This window comes from Talpa occidentalis, unplaced genomic scaffold (genome assembly GCF_014898055.3).
Source record: "Talpa occidentalis isolate TD23 unplaced genomic scaffold, MPIMG_talOcc4v2.1 talOcc4.13, whole genome shotgun sequence".
Taxonomy (NCBI): Eukaryota; Metazoa; Chordata; class Mammalia; order Eulipotyphla; family Talpidae; genus Talpa; species Talpa occidentalis.
In genome coordinates this window covers 100,817,076-100,833,421 of record NW_023601322.1, presented here as the reverse complement: position 1 = coordinate 100,833,421, position 16,346 = coordinate 100,817,076, and the positions used below count along the sequence as shown (strand labels likewise).

Here is a 16,346-nt window from a genome sequence, read left to right as displayed (position 1 = left end):
CTGTGCAGAAAACTCAGCAAGGATGCTCTGCAAGGCAGGGGGGTGTGGACTCCCATCAAGTGAGTAAGAGCAAGGCATTTTACAGCCCGCCCACCTAAAATGACCAGAAGTGGAGGTAATTTACCAAACAAAGGGGTTGGGCTGCCTGGACATGTTGTGGCCTTCAAAGCAGCCCCACAGCCAGCTCACATACTCCTCCACAGAAATGGGGTTCTGCTTGTTCTTTATTCTCCCCTGTGACCCTGCTGGCTCAACCCAACCAGAAGCCAAAGTCAGAAGAACATCCATGCTGATCAGATGCCCAGCTTCTAGGAGACACAGCGCACAGCAGATGGAAGAGTTCTGGAGGGTCCAGCAGGATACAGCCGACATGCTTCATAAGCTTAATCCCTGTTTCCCTTGACCCTGGGGAAGCCGTGTTATTGGCAGCCAGCGAGTGTGGGAGCTCTGCATGCGTCACCCTTCTGCATGGGGGGTGTCTCACAGAGGTAGCCTCTGCCCCTTGGCACCCCTCCCCCTGGGCTGGACTGCTGCCCCCTCTGCAGAAAATTGCTCTTGGTCAATAGGGAACTTCTTTTTCAGGAGGCTGCTTCCCCCACCTCATCCTCAGCAAGCGTGCCTGGGACAGGCTGCGCAGGGAGACAGGGCCTGGCCCAACCACCTTAGTGGGGGATCACATCTGTGCTACAACCAGTGCTTCCACCCTTTTGAAGGGGGTTGGAGTGACGCTGGTGTCCAGCTGGGACACAGCCATGGCTGGCTGGTCCCCTCCCTTCTGAGCACACCCGGGTCAGTCTCAGGAGCACGAGTCCCTGCTGGTTCCACGTGCGCTGAGACGCTCGGAACAAAACCCATGGCTAGGCTTTGCTGACGAGGGCATATTTTGTGGTATCTTTACTTTAAGTGGCATTTATTAAGCACTGAAGAACATACTGGTACATTAATGGCAACTTTATATGCACTTTACAATTTTATTGTCTCAACAAACGGAAGAAAAACAGTTCTACTTCCTGCCCTGTAAATGAGGGCACACCCGAAGTGCGGGGATATCCTGAGGCCTCCTCAGGAGGGTGCATGGAAGAGCTGGCTCTCAGGCTGCCCTGTTCACAGGCCACACTCCTGACCACAAATGCACTGTCCCCTTTCTGAGCTGGAAGACACACACCTAGTCCTGAGAACTCACTCGTCACTCGACCTGCACTATATTATTAAATCCTCAGGGCATTCTAGGAGGTGAGTATCAAAACCATCCCCATTTTTCAGGAGAGGGAAGCAGAGAAGTACACAGTCATTAAGACCCTGGTCTTAGTGCCCTCCTGGAGGCCGAGTGCCCTCTTCTCACACCTGTGCAGGCCTCCAGGTCGCCTGAGAGACTGTCTTGTTTACCATGACTGAGACTGCACGCATGTCCCGCTAAGTGTACAGAGGGAAAATGACTGCTTCTCTGTTTCTAGCACCTTCTACAATGTCTGGACTATAGCAGGTGTTCATTAATTTCACAGAAGTGAATGAATGAAAGAATGAATAGACGGAGAATTTACTCTCTTCTTAATTCACGCTGTTCGTTCTGACAGAATTCCACTGATGGGGCACTCAGACACCCATTTGTTTCACCCAGTTCTCGAGGCTAGAACGTCCAAGGGCACGGCAGCAGGGGCTGGGGGTCTGCATGGGCCCACTGGCTTGAAGAGGGCTGTCTCCTCACCACACCTTCACATGCAGAGATGAGAGCACAGGAGTGAGTGGGCTCCAGGCTGTCATCTTCAGGGCACTGAGGCCACTCACGGGGCTCTGTCCTCCTGATCTAGTCACCTCCTGACACCATCTACTGGGGTTAGGGATGCAGCATTCAGTCCCCACCAGCTGTTTTTCAATCACTGCTGAGTGCCTCTGCTGAGGACCTCTTCGGCTTCTGGCTTTGCTTTCTTGACAGAGTTACTTTCACTGTGACCCCACAGATCTCGCTTGGATACTATAAATAGGAATATACCCTAGAAAAACATGAAGTGATGGACTATTCAGGATGGATCAGAATTACAGAAATCCTCTTGTCCTGACTCTGGTCTTACAGCTGGGGAGAGCAAGGCGTGAGCCCCCGCGCCGGCCTGCGAGGGGCAGAGCAGCGGGCAGCAGCAGCAGGGACGGTGCCCGGGCTTTCCTGCCAGCACAGACACTGGACATGCACGTCTCTGTGCATGCTTCTGTCCACACCTCCACATCTGTGAGGCTCGTCGTCAACCCAGCTGCTTAAGAACGGCCATCGGAGCTGCAGGCTCCACCCATGTCATGCGTTCTGCTGGGAGTCCCCTGTGCCTGAGCATGCTGGGTCATCCAAACTGCGTCCAGGGGAAGCTGTTGTATTCTCCTCATAAAGATAAAGCAATCCAAGAAGAGACGCAGCTTACCCGGGGTTACAAAACATCGAATAGTGGTTTGGAGGCATCACGTCTTGACGCCAAAGCTTCCCAGTCTTTCACCATGAGCACTGAGGCAGTGTGTCAACTTCTGCCATCTGTGAAACTTCTCATGGTAGGTAAACATTTCTATTGCCTAGAGAAGAGAGATCAAAACCAAGACATTTCAGGTCTGGCTTCCTCCTCCTCTTACTGAAAACCACCGGTGGAATAATACACTTCGAGACAGGGGTCAGGCCAGCGAGGAATCACAAAGGAACAGACGGCAGCTACACACACACAAGAAAGCCCTATTTTCAGTATGATACAGTTCTTACACTTAAAATCCAGCAATCTTGGGCCTCCCTAGTGGCGCAAGCGGTTAAGCACCGCACTATGAAGCTGTCCACAGCAGCACGAGTTCGATCCCCCAGCCGACCAGGTAGGTGACCCACATGGCATGGCAGACCTCTCCTGTCTCCCCGCTGCTCCCCTCAGCAGTGTACTTCGGTCTGCCTGCTCTGTTCTGGTGAGTCCTCTCACCCACTCCCCAACTCAGCACCTCTGGCCTGTACCCCAGTTCTTGTATGCATAAATAAAGAAATCTTTAAAAAAAATAAAAATCAAGCAATCTTACTTATTCTGTAACTCCGTCATAGGTGTTTTTCTAATAGAAACACTTTTAAAATGTAATATAGAATTATTTTTACTTAATAGCTCACATGAAATAGCATCTAATAAAAATAGTTTTGATGAAAATTATCAACATGCATGCTTAAAGTTATTGAAATATAAATGCAAAGAGTAAAAATGTTTAATACAAACTGTCAAAAGTCTGGGCCTCCCCAGTGGTGCAAGGGTTAAAGTCTCAGCCGTATCAAGCTATCACCAGCCACTATGGCCTGAGTTCAATGCCCGGCCAGGGAGGAGACCCACACGGCGCAGCAGACCTCTCCTGTCTCCCTGCTCCTCCCCTCAGCAGTGTGTTTCAGTGGATACGCCTGTTCTGCTCCCCGCTCTGTCTCTGGGGAGTCCTCTCACCCCACCCCCACCTCTGGCCTGCACCCCAGCTCTTGTGTGCATAAATAAGTCTTTAAAAAGAATCTTCAAAAGTCTTGCATGCTTTGTTCGCAGGTTGTGGCCGGATTAGGACTCGTGTGGGACCATCTGCATTTCCTGGGGGGACAGGCCCACGGCGGCCGCTTGCTGGCCGGCGCCACGGCCTTGTTAGCATCTGTCTAGACGTGAAAACGAAATTGGTGTAAGTGGCTCTGCCTGTGATCTACTTTTTCCTCTTAGAACGCACTACCATCTTTCCTCGGCGAGGCCTAGGCAGCGCGTGGGCGATGCGCCCAGGCTGTCCGGCCCCCGTGTGGGGCGCCACAGGCTGGCGTGCGTCGGGCTCAGACGGGCACCTGCGCCAGGCGGCCGCGCGAGCCAGAGCACCCCCCCCCCGGCCCCCCACGGTCCCCCACCCCCACCCCACCCCCACCCCGCCCCCTGCTCACACACGCTCTCTCCCGCGCCGAGGCCCTTCAGGCACCCTGGGGGCGCGCGGGGAGCCCGGAGCCCGGCCGCCCACGCGGGCCGCAACGGTGGAAACGCGCTGAACCGTCTCGGGGTGGGCGCCCTGTCTTTTTTTTTTTTTTTTTAAGAGAGATTCAAGAGTCTGCTTTTATTTTTATTTATTTATTTATTTTTTGTGGGACCCTCGCCTGGTGGCTGGGGATCGAACCGGCGCTGCAGAGGCTGCGGGTAGCCTCGCAACCCAGCGCTCAACCGCTGCACCACCGGGGAGGCCCTGGTCTTAGTTTCTTCCTTTGGGATCCTAGTTCTCCAGTTTCCCCTAAAATTGTGTCCACTGTTATTACTGCGATAAAATTCTCAAACCAAAACTAACAAAAAAAGACCCAGAAAAACCAGAAACCACTGACGAGCTACAAACACGATGAGCGCCCCCGGGGGTCGGCTGTGAGCGGAGAATTCTGAGCAGTTCAAGCCCGAAGCCGCCTGCAAACCCGCCACGCGCCTTCCCTGACGGAGCACGGCCACCCGGTTAGACAGAAGGCGGCATTCGCGCCCCAAATTGTTTCCACAAATTTATACACAAAATATCTCGCACTGAATAAAACTGTGATCTATCAAGAGGAAACACACGGGGTGGGAAATAAGCAAAGGAAAGACATGCGCTGGGCTTCCCAGGTAAGGGCTCTGAAATCACTCTGATGCAGATATTTAAAGAAACAGAAAAAAGATGAAGAATTTTACCTGGAAATTAAAATTCATAAAGAGAAACTGACAGGAAATGACACAACTGAAATGCAGAATAATTACAGTGGACGTGCTCAAAGCCGATGAGCAGGTGAAGGGACGGTCAGTGAGCTGCAGCACGAGGCAAAACACAAGCAGCAGCAGAAAATAGGCTGGAGACACAGTGGAATTTAGGGTGTACCTGGAATTTACGGTCCAGAAGGAGAAGAGAGGCAACTAGGAAGGGCTCATATTGGAACAGGTCAGGGCTGCACCCGCGCGAGGGACAGCTCCCCGCCACAGGGCAGACCCACGCAGAGCGCACCCCGGAGAGGACAGCCTGGGGCCGCGGCGCCGGGCACTCCCTGACACGCGAGGGCAAAGCCTCACAATCCGCCAATCAACATTCTAGAAGTACTCACACGTGTAACTGAACAAATGGAGTCTGAAATGTACATTGAAATACAAAGGACCGAAACTGCCAAGACACTCTTGAAAGGAAGAGCAAAGTGGGAGGGTTAAGACCCTGGAGCCGGAGCTTCACGGCCACCGGGACCCAGACAGTGCGGTGCTGCTTCAAAGAGCCCAGTAACCCAGCTGAGCAGGTGAGAGTCGGCAAGGAAGCTTCATGTGTGTTAGCACGAGCTGGTGCCCAATGTACGGGTTAAGAGAAATGAAGAAAGGATGTTTTTTAATTAAATAGTAATGGATCTGTTGAATATGCATTTGGAGGGAAAAGAACTTTGGGCCTGACTCACAACAGACATAAAACTTAATTCCTGCAGCTTGCAGAGATTAGTGTGAAGGCAACGGCAGCAAATGTCGAGAAGATTAAAGGAAAATCTCTTTAGAACTTTGAGAGCAGAGGAACGTGTTAACAACAGCACACAAAAAGTACTGAAATATTGACAATGCCAGGTAAGCACCGCTACCCTAAAATGGGTGACGGAGCGACAGAAAGACCGGGAGAGGCTGCAGACATGATCAGAGAGAAGCATCTAGACAAACTAGTAGAAAAGTGGGTGAGAGATGTTAAAGGGAAATGACAACGTTTTAGATTAACCACGTGGCCTGGGTACACACAAAAAGGCCCTCCACCACATTAATCGTCTGGGAAAGTCACTGTACCTGTGAGATTTCTCTGCACATACCAGCATGGTTTAAAATGACCACACCTTGGAGTGGAGAGGGTGAGGAGTAGCTGGAACTACCGATACCACACAAGGTGGATAAAGGATTGGGATAAGGACTCTGGAAACCCGTTCAGCATTGAGCACTGCCTGTCAAGGCCCACACTCCTGAAGACCGGCGGTTTCCCGTGTAGGTCCGTACTCAGCAGAGCAGATTCACAGCTTTTCAAACATAGTCTCGATTCCTTCCTTTTGTAACATAGAAACCACCCAAGTGTCCACTTGATATAGAAGGGGCAGCATTTGATACACTCCTATAACAACACAGCAATGACCATGAGTGACCTCCACCTGGACAATACCTTACATACAGCATCCTGGGGGCAATCTTCCTGCCAACGCCGGAAGCCTGGCCCCCCGTGGGCGCTGAACCGAGAACTGTCCTGCTGGCACCTGGGACTGGCTTTGCCAGAGTGGGCTGGAGTGAGCCATACTGCTTTAGGTTGTGGGAAGCTGGAAAAGGTGCTGCCTTTGTCCTAGCAACAGGAAAATGCCAGATAATCTCCAGTCACAATTTTTTAAAAATGCTTTGTAGAGCTGGGGTTTTATGGGAGCCGAAATCCAAGAATGACAGGTCTTCCCAGGGGAGACAGCAGGAGACGCCAGCTTTCTGATGTAGTTCCAGATACTGAGGGCGGGCCTGGAATTTCTTTAAGTGAAAGAGTCTTCTAAATGCTCGTGTGCCCCAGGGCAGGCGCCTTCTTCAAAATTTGAGGTTGCTTCACTTTTTTGTTGTATTTTAATTTCTCTTTAAAAGACAGTCCCCCCCCCCATTTATTATTGTTATAAGCAGAATTATTCCCATACAAAGCACTCCATCACTATCAGAAACTAGCTATTAATTTATTCTCTTGATTTTATTTCAAACAACTTTGCTGATATTTCTTGTAATTTCATTCTTTTTTTAAACATGTTTTGTGAAAAAAATATAGAATGCATAATGTCTGAGAAAAAGGATAATTGTTTCTCTGTTTCAAATCTGTCTTATTTTAAAAATTTGCTTTAGTATTCCATTGGCACGAACCTTTGGAGGGGAATGTAAAAATAATCACTGAAAGCACATGTTCTTGTCCTTGATTTTTTAAAAAGTTCTGCTTTCACCTCTCGATATTATGGATGCTGTACAATTTAATAGATATTGTTTAAGTCATGGAAATGTCTTTCTATTCCTAACTTGCTAAGAGTTTATTTACTGTCATATAGAATATTGAAATTTTATGAAATGTTTGCTCAAGTATATGATTTTTTCCTTCAAATTACCACTATAGAGAGTTAATATATTGCTTAATTATATAGATTATCTAATGTTAAAGCACCCTTACATTCCAGGGAAAAACCCAGATTTGCCATGATATGTGAACAAATATATCTGTTTATGTTTCTAGTTCTATATCATGTCTGGATTCAATTGACTAAAGGGATTTTTCTTTATGCTATCCATGAACTCAGCTATCATTTTTTATCATAAATTGTCTAGTGTTGATGTGAAGACTGTCATTGTCTCATAAACTTAAATGGAATTTTCCCTCATTTTTATTATATGAATCAGAATGTACAGGTAAAGATTACATCTTAGACAATTCTTGGAAGACACCACTGTAAGATCAGGTGAGCCTGTGTTTTGTTTGTTGGTTTTTAACTACTTTTTTCACTTACTTTAATGATTATAGGTCTGTTTCCTTGAGACACCTCTCATGAGATACAATCTTTGGCAATTTGTTCATGTTATATAAATTTGCAATATATTGGCGTAGAAATATTGTCTCATATACAGGTCTCTTTTTGATGTATAACATCAAATGTGTTTTTTTAACCTTAATTCTTGCTTCCAATTTTGTTAGCACTCATTACATTCCCCCCTACCTCCCCGCCATTTTCTACTTATTGCCCAACCTGCCTGGCTTTGGGGTATCTTGTCTTCCATGTGCTGGAGCTTTTCCATGATCTCTTTTGTGACTGGACGTGCTCTCCTGGTGCCCCCAAAGCCTCCCGTCTCAGCGCTCCCACGGTGTGCGTCTGCCGCTGCTAGGTGCTCGGCTTGGGCTCACTGTGGATTTTCTTCCCCTCTGTTTTGTGATTTTGAACTGGGAAGTCGTGTGTGTGTGTCTTCACCTGTCAGAGCTGTGTGCAGGAGGGCTTGGTGTGTGATGTCCACTCAGAACTTTGGGGCTGCACCCGCCAGGCATAGGAAACGTGCTTAGGAAACTGACACTTTGGGAAACGTGCTTTATGGTAACTGTCTTGACCACGAAAGCCTGCGAGTTTGAACGCTTCACTTTGCTGGAGCAGGCCCATGGATACAGAGCTCAGGGGGGCATGGACGATACAGCGCCACACTGTCACATTCATTTCCAAGGGAGAGGGCTTGATGAAGGTCACACTTCGATTGTGGGTGACATCCCTCCAGGGTCCTGGCTGTGTGAGTCATCTTCGAGCCATTTTATCCACTCGCAGGTGCCCAGGGCTTCCCGTGGCCTTTAAAGGCCAAGCCTCTTGGCTACTCAGCCGACCAAAACCCCCAGACAGCCAAGTTGCCAGGGGCTGATTAACAGTGGTTTTCCATTTCTCCTGCTTTTGAAGACACCAGAGGTTTCTCTTAGTTATGTGTGAAGTCTAGCACTTCTACTAAAGAAGCTACAGTCAAGATTTTGACAGATTCACCTTGAGGGCTTTTCGTCACCATTAAATACTAAAAATAAAGAAAAGGTGACCTTTGCAAGCCGTGCAATGCACATCCATAAACTAGGTTTTTAAGCGGTTGATGGTCACCACTGAGACCACAACACATTGTCATCTTGTGCCACAGGGGACAGGCTGGAGCTTCCATTGGGTAGCACTGAGGAGTAACAACGCAGGACGCACGAAGAAGTCATTCTGCTCAAAGTCACTGCACACTTTAGAGACCTCTTAGTTTTTGTTGGCTGTGACCATCATTCACCATGCTATAACCTAAAACTGGAGAGTTTCGAGTCCTTTGTTGATTAATTGCCTTCAAGCTAGTCTCCGCAGGCGCCGGCCGCGGTTGCAAGGGTAGCGCCCGAGGAGGCCCCCAGCTTGCCCGACAGCTCCTCACGCCGCCGGCATCTGAGACGGTGCTAAGACAGGCGACCTTACGAGGTCTCAAAAATAGCCACAATAGCCCACTACATTTTAGCATGAGTATTTTCAAGAAAGGTACATTTCCCAGGACGGCAGTAAGGAGCGGCGGGCCTGCTCTGTACTCGCGCTCACGTCCAGCGTCGCCTCAGCAGAGGGAGAACCGGGTCTCCGGGCTCCGCGGTGCGCGCTGCAGCTCTCGGAGCGTCCGGGCGGAGGACCCAGCCCCCGGCCCCTGCGCTCGGGAAGGGACGGAGACGACCTCTTCAGCGCATCCTGGATGTTCTCTGACTCCACCACACCTTTCCCGCCCGCAGCGTGCGTGCGGGCACCGCCGAGGACTGGGGCGCGGGCTGCAGGGCGCGGAGCTCCAGGAGAGGCGGCGCGCTGGAGAGGAGACCGCGCAGGGGGCAGGAGCCAGGGCCGTGGAAGCGCAGGTGGGGGGCAGGCGGCAGGGAGGCCGCAGCGGGCAGGGCCTGGGCAGAGGACACGCAGAGTGCCCAGGGCGGCGGAGGAAGCTGGGCACGCGGGAGAAGGCCTTCTCTTCACCGAAAGAGAGCCCCGGCGCCCCCCGCAGGAACACGGACACCGACACGGACACCAACACGGCCGGGAGCCCGGCCCGGGCTGCGCTGGGGGCGAGGCCGGGTAGGGTGGGGCCGGCCAGCCGGGCCGAGCTTTCCCGGCTCCCTGGACCGAGCCGCTGCCCGCCAGCCCCGCTCGCACCGCCTGGAGCAGGCCGGGCCACGCGCCCAGCCGCCGGGGGCCCAAGCCAAGCCCCAGCGCTGTCCGCGGCGCTGCGCTCGCTTGTTCCGACTCCCGGCACAGAACAAGACTTTCTCAGAGTAACGCAACTCCTCTTTCATCTCAGACGCGCACTGCCCTCACAGCGCAAAGATCTCCAGGCCGGGATCTCATTTTGCAGGCTGAACATTTACTATCTGGGGCCCCACCGAATTCCGCAGCCCGGCCCCCACACTGGTCTCAGGGCCCTCCGCTGGGTCGCATTTCCATTGTGCCCTTATGACTTTGCGCAGCATCCTGCTTTTCTCATTCTTTTATTTTCTTGTAATAACCAGATTTTTTAATCTCCCCCACACGCCACACAGAACCACTGTCTTCAGAAAGGGCTGTCGTCATGGCTGGGTCCTTCATCTGGATTGTTACTGTCTCCCCATTCCGGGTAAAGGCAGCTGAGCCTTCTGTAAACAACTCTTTCTGGATTTTGTTACATAGAAACTTAGTTGCCATTTTTATGCCCTCTCATACCAAAAGAGATTTCTGCAGTTTATCTCTGTTAGTTTATAATGTCCCTGCCATAAACATTTTATACCATTTACAGACTTGGAGAATTGGCTATGGACTATTTCCTCCAAATTATTTATAAATCTATAAAAGAAGACTTCGGGATATTTTATTTATCATGATCCTCTAATTCCCGTTCAAGCCTACTGTAAAACCACGGCTTTGATCACTTGGCAAATTTTGATGTACAAAAAGATCTGAAAATCTAAATAGATTACAACTTCTGCTCTCATTTTTCTCATATCATTCCAAATAAGCACCAGTTCTCTTTTTAAAAAAAGTTAACTTTCATACAATATATAGGGTGATAATATAATATATATCCCTAGATATGCACGCATGTGTCCCTAGATATGCACGCATGTGTGTACATACATCTCACCCTAGTTTGCAATGCTACCATCCTTTATTTTAAATTCTTACAACCTCTATGATGTGGAAGACTTAATAGTGCGTATGTCTCAGTATTCCCTTGGGAGCCCTCTTATTACTGATTATCGCATTGGAAAATCACCAGCTGTCTTGTGTAAATGCGCGAACATTCTGGGAAATATCCACAACTGCACGCCTTAAATTTTTCCGATCATCTACATAAGGGACAACTGGGGCGGGTATTCATATTTTTATTTGGTATTTATTCCCTGTAGTTTTGGTTTTATACCATTTAGAAATTCCAAATTATAAAAATAATTTGGGAGTGAGAATCTTGGTAAATTTTTCCTCAATAGACCCAGGCAAGTAATTATTATTTTCTAGTTGCCCTCTCTTTTCAACCCCCACTTCTTTTGTACCATGATCCTCAAGTTATTCCTTAGACTTCTTAACTGAATTTCTCTCCTTATTACATTATTATTAGCTTAGAAGTGGCTATAACAGACTCTTGAGAAAACTTCTGCCCTACCTTGTTTGTAATTGTGAACATTTCAGGTCAACATGGGAGTAAAGCTTTCTTCCCAGGCCAGCACGTTAGAAGAAAGGATGGTGGGGTCAGGGAAAGGCCCCTGGCACCCATCCCAGCCCACCTGAATATGCTGGCTCTCCTCAGGCCACAGCTTCTCAGAACATCCTCATGTCTAAGTCACCAAGGGGGAAATATTGTACCGAAGGTAAGGTAGAGAGAACTCACAACTTTCTTGAGACGTCCTGAACACAGAAGATGAGAGAGTCTGGGAAGAGTGAGTGCAGCAGTTCTCACAGTGGGATCCCTGTGGCAGGAGGGGTGGTGGCAGCCACTGCAGCAGTAGCATCTGGGAAGAAACAGAAATGCATAGGATTGGCTCCCCTACTCCAAACTTACTGAGCCAGACACTCTTTAAGTCAGAACCAAGAATCTGTTTTAATCTCCAGGTGTTTCTAAGGTCCACTAAGGCATGGAAGTCATTGCATTAGACAGGTCCATTTAGCAAAGCACAGGCTTCCCAGGCACCATGCCCCATGGCGGGAGCTGGAGCTTTCCAGCAAGACTGGAGAGTTTACAATCAGAGAAGCTCCCAGCACTGCTGCTTTGTAGGTGACACTTGATTATAAGGCTGCTGATAACATGTTGGGAGGGGTGGCAAGGAGGTGCCAAGAAAAATGCTAAATGGAGTCACCTTGATGATTTTGGCCCAACACCGAGGGAGACAGCCTAGAGTTGGCTACAGTAGGGCTCTTCGCAGGTGACACAAAGGAAGGCCTTATCCTGAGTCCAGGATTTGAGAAAGGTGATCCGGCAAGAAAGGTCAGTAAGGAAGGACAAGAGTAAAGTTTAAGCTAATGCCAGGCTGGGGAGTCAGGTGTGAGACTGCACCTTGTGCTGTATCTCAATTCTCTCTAGTAATTTTTGGAAGAAACCGGAGAGACTGCAACTTTCCAAAAGCTATCCAACTAGGTACAATGGTGCAAAGTGTGCTCAATAAAGACAAGAAGTCTGTCAAGTTCCGTGGGTGGAACCTAGCTGAGGAAACCTGCAGTTTGGGGGCTGCTGTGTGACCTTGGTCAAGTTACTTGATATCTCTGTGCCTCAGCTTGCTGGTATCTAAAATGTAGATACAAGTAACATCTATTTTACAGAGTTCCTGCAAAGCCTAAATGAGTGAGGGTTTGTAAGACATCCAGAAGAGTGCCTAGCACACAATAAAATACAATCATTACAATCAATTCTTTCTTTATCTCATCTTTATCTTCACTTTTTAATTTTCAGTATTACTATGACATCTGCCACATTCACCTTCCCTCTGCCTCTCACATGTGTGCACACACAAAAATTACTCATTCTTGACAGTCATTTTGATTTGTGTATATTTTCAGGTATTCTCAACACACTACATGTTCAAGATCTTAGTAAAATAAAATCAAACTAAAAATTCACTCCCGTCTCAATCAGCTAAGATTCTATAGTTTTTACAAAGGTCCAAAAAAAAAAAAAGGTGTTTAAAAATAAAGGTCAGTATTACTGTTTTTAAGAAGCACATGTGTCTGACGCACTGTTGGGGAGAATAACCTTATAGTTCTTAGCGGGTTTACAAGGTACATAAATCTCTGTTATCCAGGCGAACCCTTGCCTCACCCAGTGGTTCGAACAGACAGTAATATTTAGCTGTATGCTTCATGTAGCAATAAAACAGATAAATGGCCCTCTCAAAAGTTACATCCTGCATCATATTCCTCTTTGGCGCATTACAGCCTGCTAGCCACAAAGCACTGCAATCTGCTAGCCACAGAGTAGGGCTCCCCTTCTTGAGGCCTAGGCATTTTCATTGATTTTCCCATCATCACAGTGAAATGGCCCATGTCAATAAATTAAATAACAATATTTTATTGAGACCCTAAAACATTATTATCATTTAGTATTTAACAGCCATGGGCCTTCCTAAATGAATTCGTTTGTACTTCAAATGATGTGAAGGTGGGAGAGAGACGAAGGGCAGGAGCACTTGTGTGTGTGTGTGGGGGGGAACCCCCACGGATGGGGCAGAGGCAGAGGCAGGTTTCTGGCCCCTGGCCAGTGGTCAGGCCTGTCCACCTACAGGGTAGGCAGAGAAAGCCAGAGCTCAGAAGCAAGAGTGGAGGTCGGGTTTCCTCTTGAGGAGAAGCAGGTGAGAGTGGAAGGGCTGGGACAGGTTCCAGGGGGATAATAGCTGTAATTTGATGACCAATAAGGGGTAGGGGTGGGGCCGGGGGGGGGGGGGGACTGGCTGCAGTGTTGACGTTTCTGCAACTCAGTTTTTTTTTTTTTTTAAACTTCAGTTTACTCATGGAGGTAAATTTGCACAAACCTGGTCCATTTTGAGAAGAGGGACAAAGGGTGGCTTGACCACTGCATCCTCAGCAATTAGGAAGCAACTGGACTGCACATAGAAGCGCTTGGACTTCCTAGGACAGAGGCTAAAGACACGTCCCTGCCCAGCCCGTGCCCGCGAGGCGCTGTCCGAGCGGTCAGTCCGCGCCGTTCCGTCGGGGCCGGGGCGGGCGGCCCTCGGTGCGTGGTGGACGCCGCCGAGCGGGCCCGCAGCGCCCGAACAGCAAGGCCCGGACCTGCCTGCGCGAGCGGCCGAGGCCGTGGCCGGGCCTGAGCCACCGCAGCTGGGCGCCCCCACCCGAGGGGACCCGGGCGCCCCACTCGCCTGCGGACTGGCCTCCCGCCGTCGCCGGGCCCCCTCGAGGAGCCGCCGCTGCGCGTCCGCCTGCACGGCCGTCCGCCAGCGCCCGCGTCGGCGCCGGGCTGACTCTAAAACGTCTCCTCGTGGAGCCCGCCCGGCGAGGCGGCCAGCGCGGGAGGCCCCGGGCCGGGTTTCCGAGCCGGCTCGCCCGCGCCGTCGGGGGCGCGACCCCCGGCGGGGCGGCGGGAAGGACGCCGCGCCCGGCCCGCCTCGCTTTACGGCAGCCCCGGCCACAGCGCAGGCGTCACGGCCCACGGCTTTGCGACAGCGTCGCGCCGCGCGCAGCCGGCCTCGGTCCCCCTGACAGAGCGGCCCGCGGGCAGCCGCGCCGGCCGACGCGCCCCGACGGCGGACAGGAGGGCAGCGCCCGCGGGAGCGCGAGCCCGCCGGCCCCGCCGGCCCGGCTGCGCCCTCCGCGGAGACGCCGGACGCCCGCGCGTGGAGGCGGCGCCCGCCAGGCCAGCCCAGGCCGCCGCAGGACGCCCGCTCGCCGTCGCCCGGCCGACGGACGCGCCTCCGAGGTGAGAAGCCGCGCGGCCCGACGCCCGGTCCGCGGCCCGTGTGGTGCGTGGCCGCCCGCGGGCGACCCGCCGGGCCCGCGCGCCCGTGTGGCTTCACAGAAGCGTCCGTTTGCGGCTGAGGAGGCCGCGCCCGCCGGCCTCGCGTCTCCGTCGTCGCCTCAGGGCGCTCAGGGGCTCGACTCGCCCCGCCTGGAGGCCAGGCCCGGCTCTCTTCCCGCCTCCTCAGCTCAGGGCGCGCCGCGCGGGGGTGGGCGCTCGAGGAGGCCTCCCGAGGGCGCTCGTCTCCGCGTGCCGCTCAGCGGCGAGCGGCTCCCGCGGCTTCGCCCTTCCGGCCCCCGCCCGCGCTCCGGGCGCGAGCGGCCGCTCGTGGGCGGCGTGGCAGGGACTGGCGGCGGCCTCGGCGCGGGGGTGCCCTGCGTGGCGCGCGGGGGCTGGGGGCGCGTCTCGGCTCCTCACCCGACTCCCGCGCCTCAGAGCCCGGGCGGCGGCGCCCTCTGCCGGCGGCTGGGGGGAGGGGCTCCCGCGCCCGTCGCGGCCCGGGCCTTTGCCTCGTGCGCCTTGGTTTCTACCCAGGTCACGTCTCCGTGCGCGTCTGGAAAATTATTTATTTTGCGAGAATATTCGATTTAAAAACTCTCCCCTACGGGAGACTCTCCGCGCGCGGTGCTCTTCTCCTCGGCCAGCACCTCCCCGTCTCCCGCGTCCTCCGCGCCCGCCCTCTCCGCCCTCCTCCCGCCACCGCGCGCTTTGCCGGCGCTTTCCTGACCCTCGGCCCGGCCGCTCGCGGTCCTTTTCTTTTTTTCTTTCTTTTTTTTTTTAATTTTTTTTAAATGATTTATTCATTTACACAAGCACTGGGGACAGTCAGACGCGCGGGAGGGTGAGAGGATTCACCAGAGCCAGAGCGGGGAGCAGAGCAGGCAGAAGGACCGAAGCACACTGCTGAGGGGAGCAGCGGGCGGCAGGAGAGGTCTGCGCGCCATGCGGGACCCTCCTCCGGTGGCCGGGGAGCAGCCGGGGATCGAACCGGCGCCGCAGAGGCCGCGGGCAGCTTCGCAACCCAGCGCTCAACCGCTGCGCCCCCAGGGAGGCCCTCGCGTTCCTTTTCTTCTCTGGGAAAGTCTAGAAAATGTACCCCGTTTTGCTTCTTTCCCCTTCCCTGCCCGCTCTGACTTTCCCGAGCCGCGCCGGCCGGGGAGCACGGGGTTTGGGGTGTCGCGGGGCTGCGGGGGCGGCGGGGGCGCGGCCGCGGGCTGGCCGAGAGCTGGACTTCATGCCAGCCGGGCCGAAGGGCGAGGCGGGGAGAGAGACCCCGGGGGAAGGATCGGGGAGCCGCAGTGGGGAGGAGCGAGGCCTCGGCGGCGGCCCCTGAGACCTGCGCTGTGGAAGCCGCTCGTGCGAGGCCCGTAGGCTTCCAGCGAAACGGGCACGGCCTGGGTCGCCGCCGTGAGGCAGTGGCCGGGCCGCAGGGCTCCACCGGCGCCGGCTTCTCTGCTCATAACCCTCCTGGCTCCGCTGGCAGCAGCTGAGCTTAGGAGTTTTTAGCGCTTATTTTTTCATCAAGGCTTCCCCTTTCTGTCCTGCCTGAAGCCTGTCCAGGTTGTTTTCAGTCTCCTTTTGGGAGTTTCCTAACCCCGCGGTGGTCGCCATTTCCAACTCTGAGCCTGGTTGGGGGGAAAGCAACCAGCAGGCCCCGGGCCTCTCTCAGCAGGCTTCCGCACCCACCTCGGCCGCTGGCTTGAAGTACAGTGCTCGCATGGCTCTTTCCTTATGCAGCGTTTCCTGACTTGAAGCTGAGGCAGGGAATGGTATTTGTAGACCGTGTCTTCCCTTTCCTAGTGGTGTCTGTGTTTTGGGATTAACTCAGTCTAGGAGAACTGGGGAAAACTCTCAGGAATCGGGTGTCGGCTGGTATTTTCATGCCAGTTGTGTCAAGATATAATTCACATA

The 16,346-nt window shown here is 52.6% G+C and overlaps 1 long non-coding RNA gene across 1 annotated transcript; it reads right to left on the bottom strand.

Annotated features, from left to right (window-relative positions):
- Nucleotides 1-953: 953 nt before the first annotated feature.
- LOC119243686 (uncharacterized) lies at nt 954-13,644 on the bottom strand. Its single transcript, XR_005124806.2, has 3 exons — nt 13,492-13,644; nt 11,361-11,481; nt 954-2,550 (listed from the first exon to the last, which is right to left on the bottom strand). It is a non-coding gene; the product is annotated as an uncharacterized LOC119243686 (long non-coding RNA).
- Nucleotides 13,645-16,346: the final 2,702 nt, after the last annotated feature.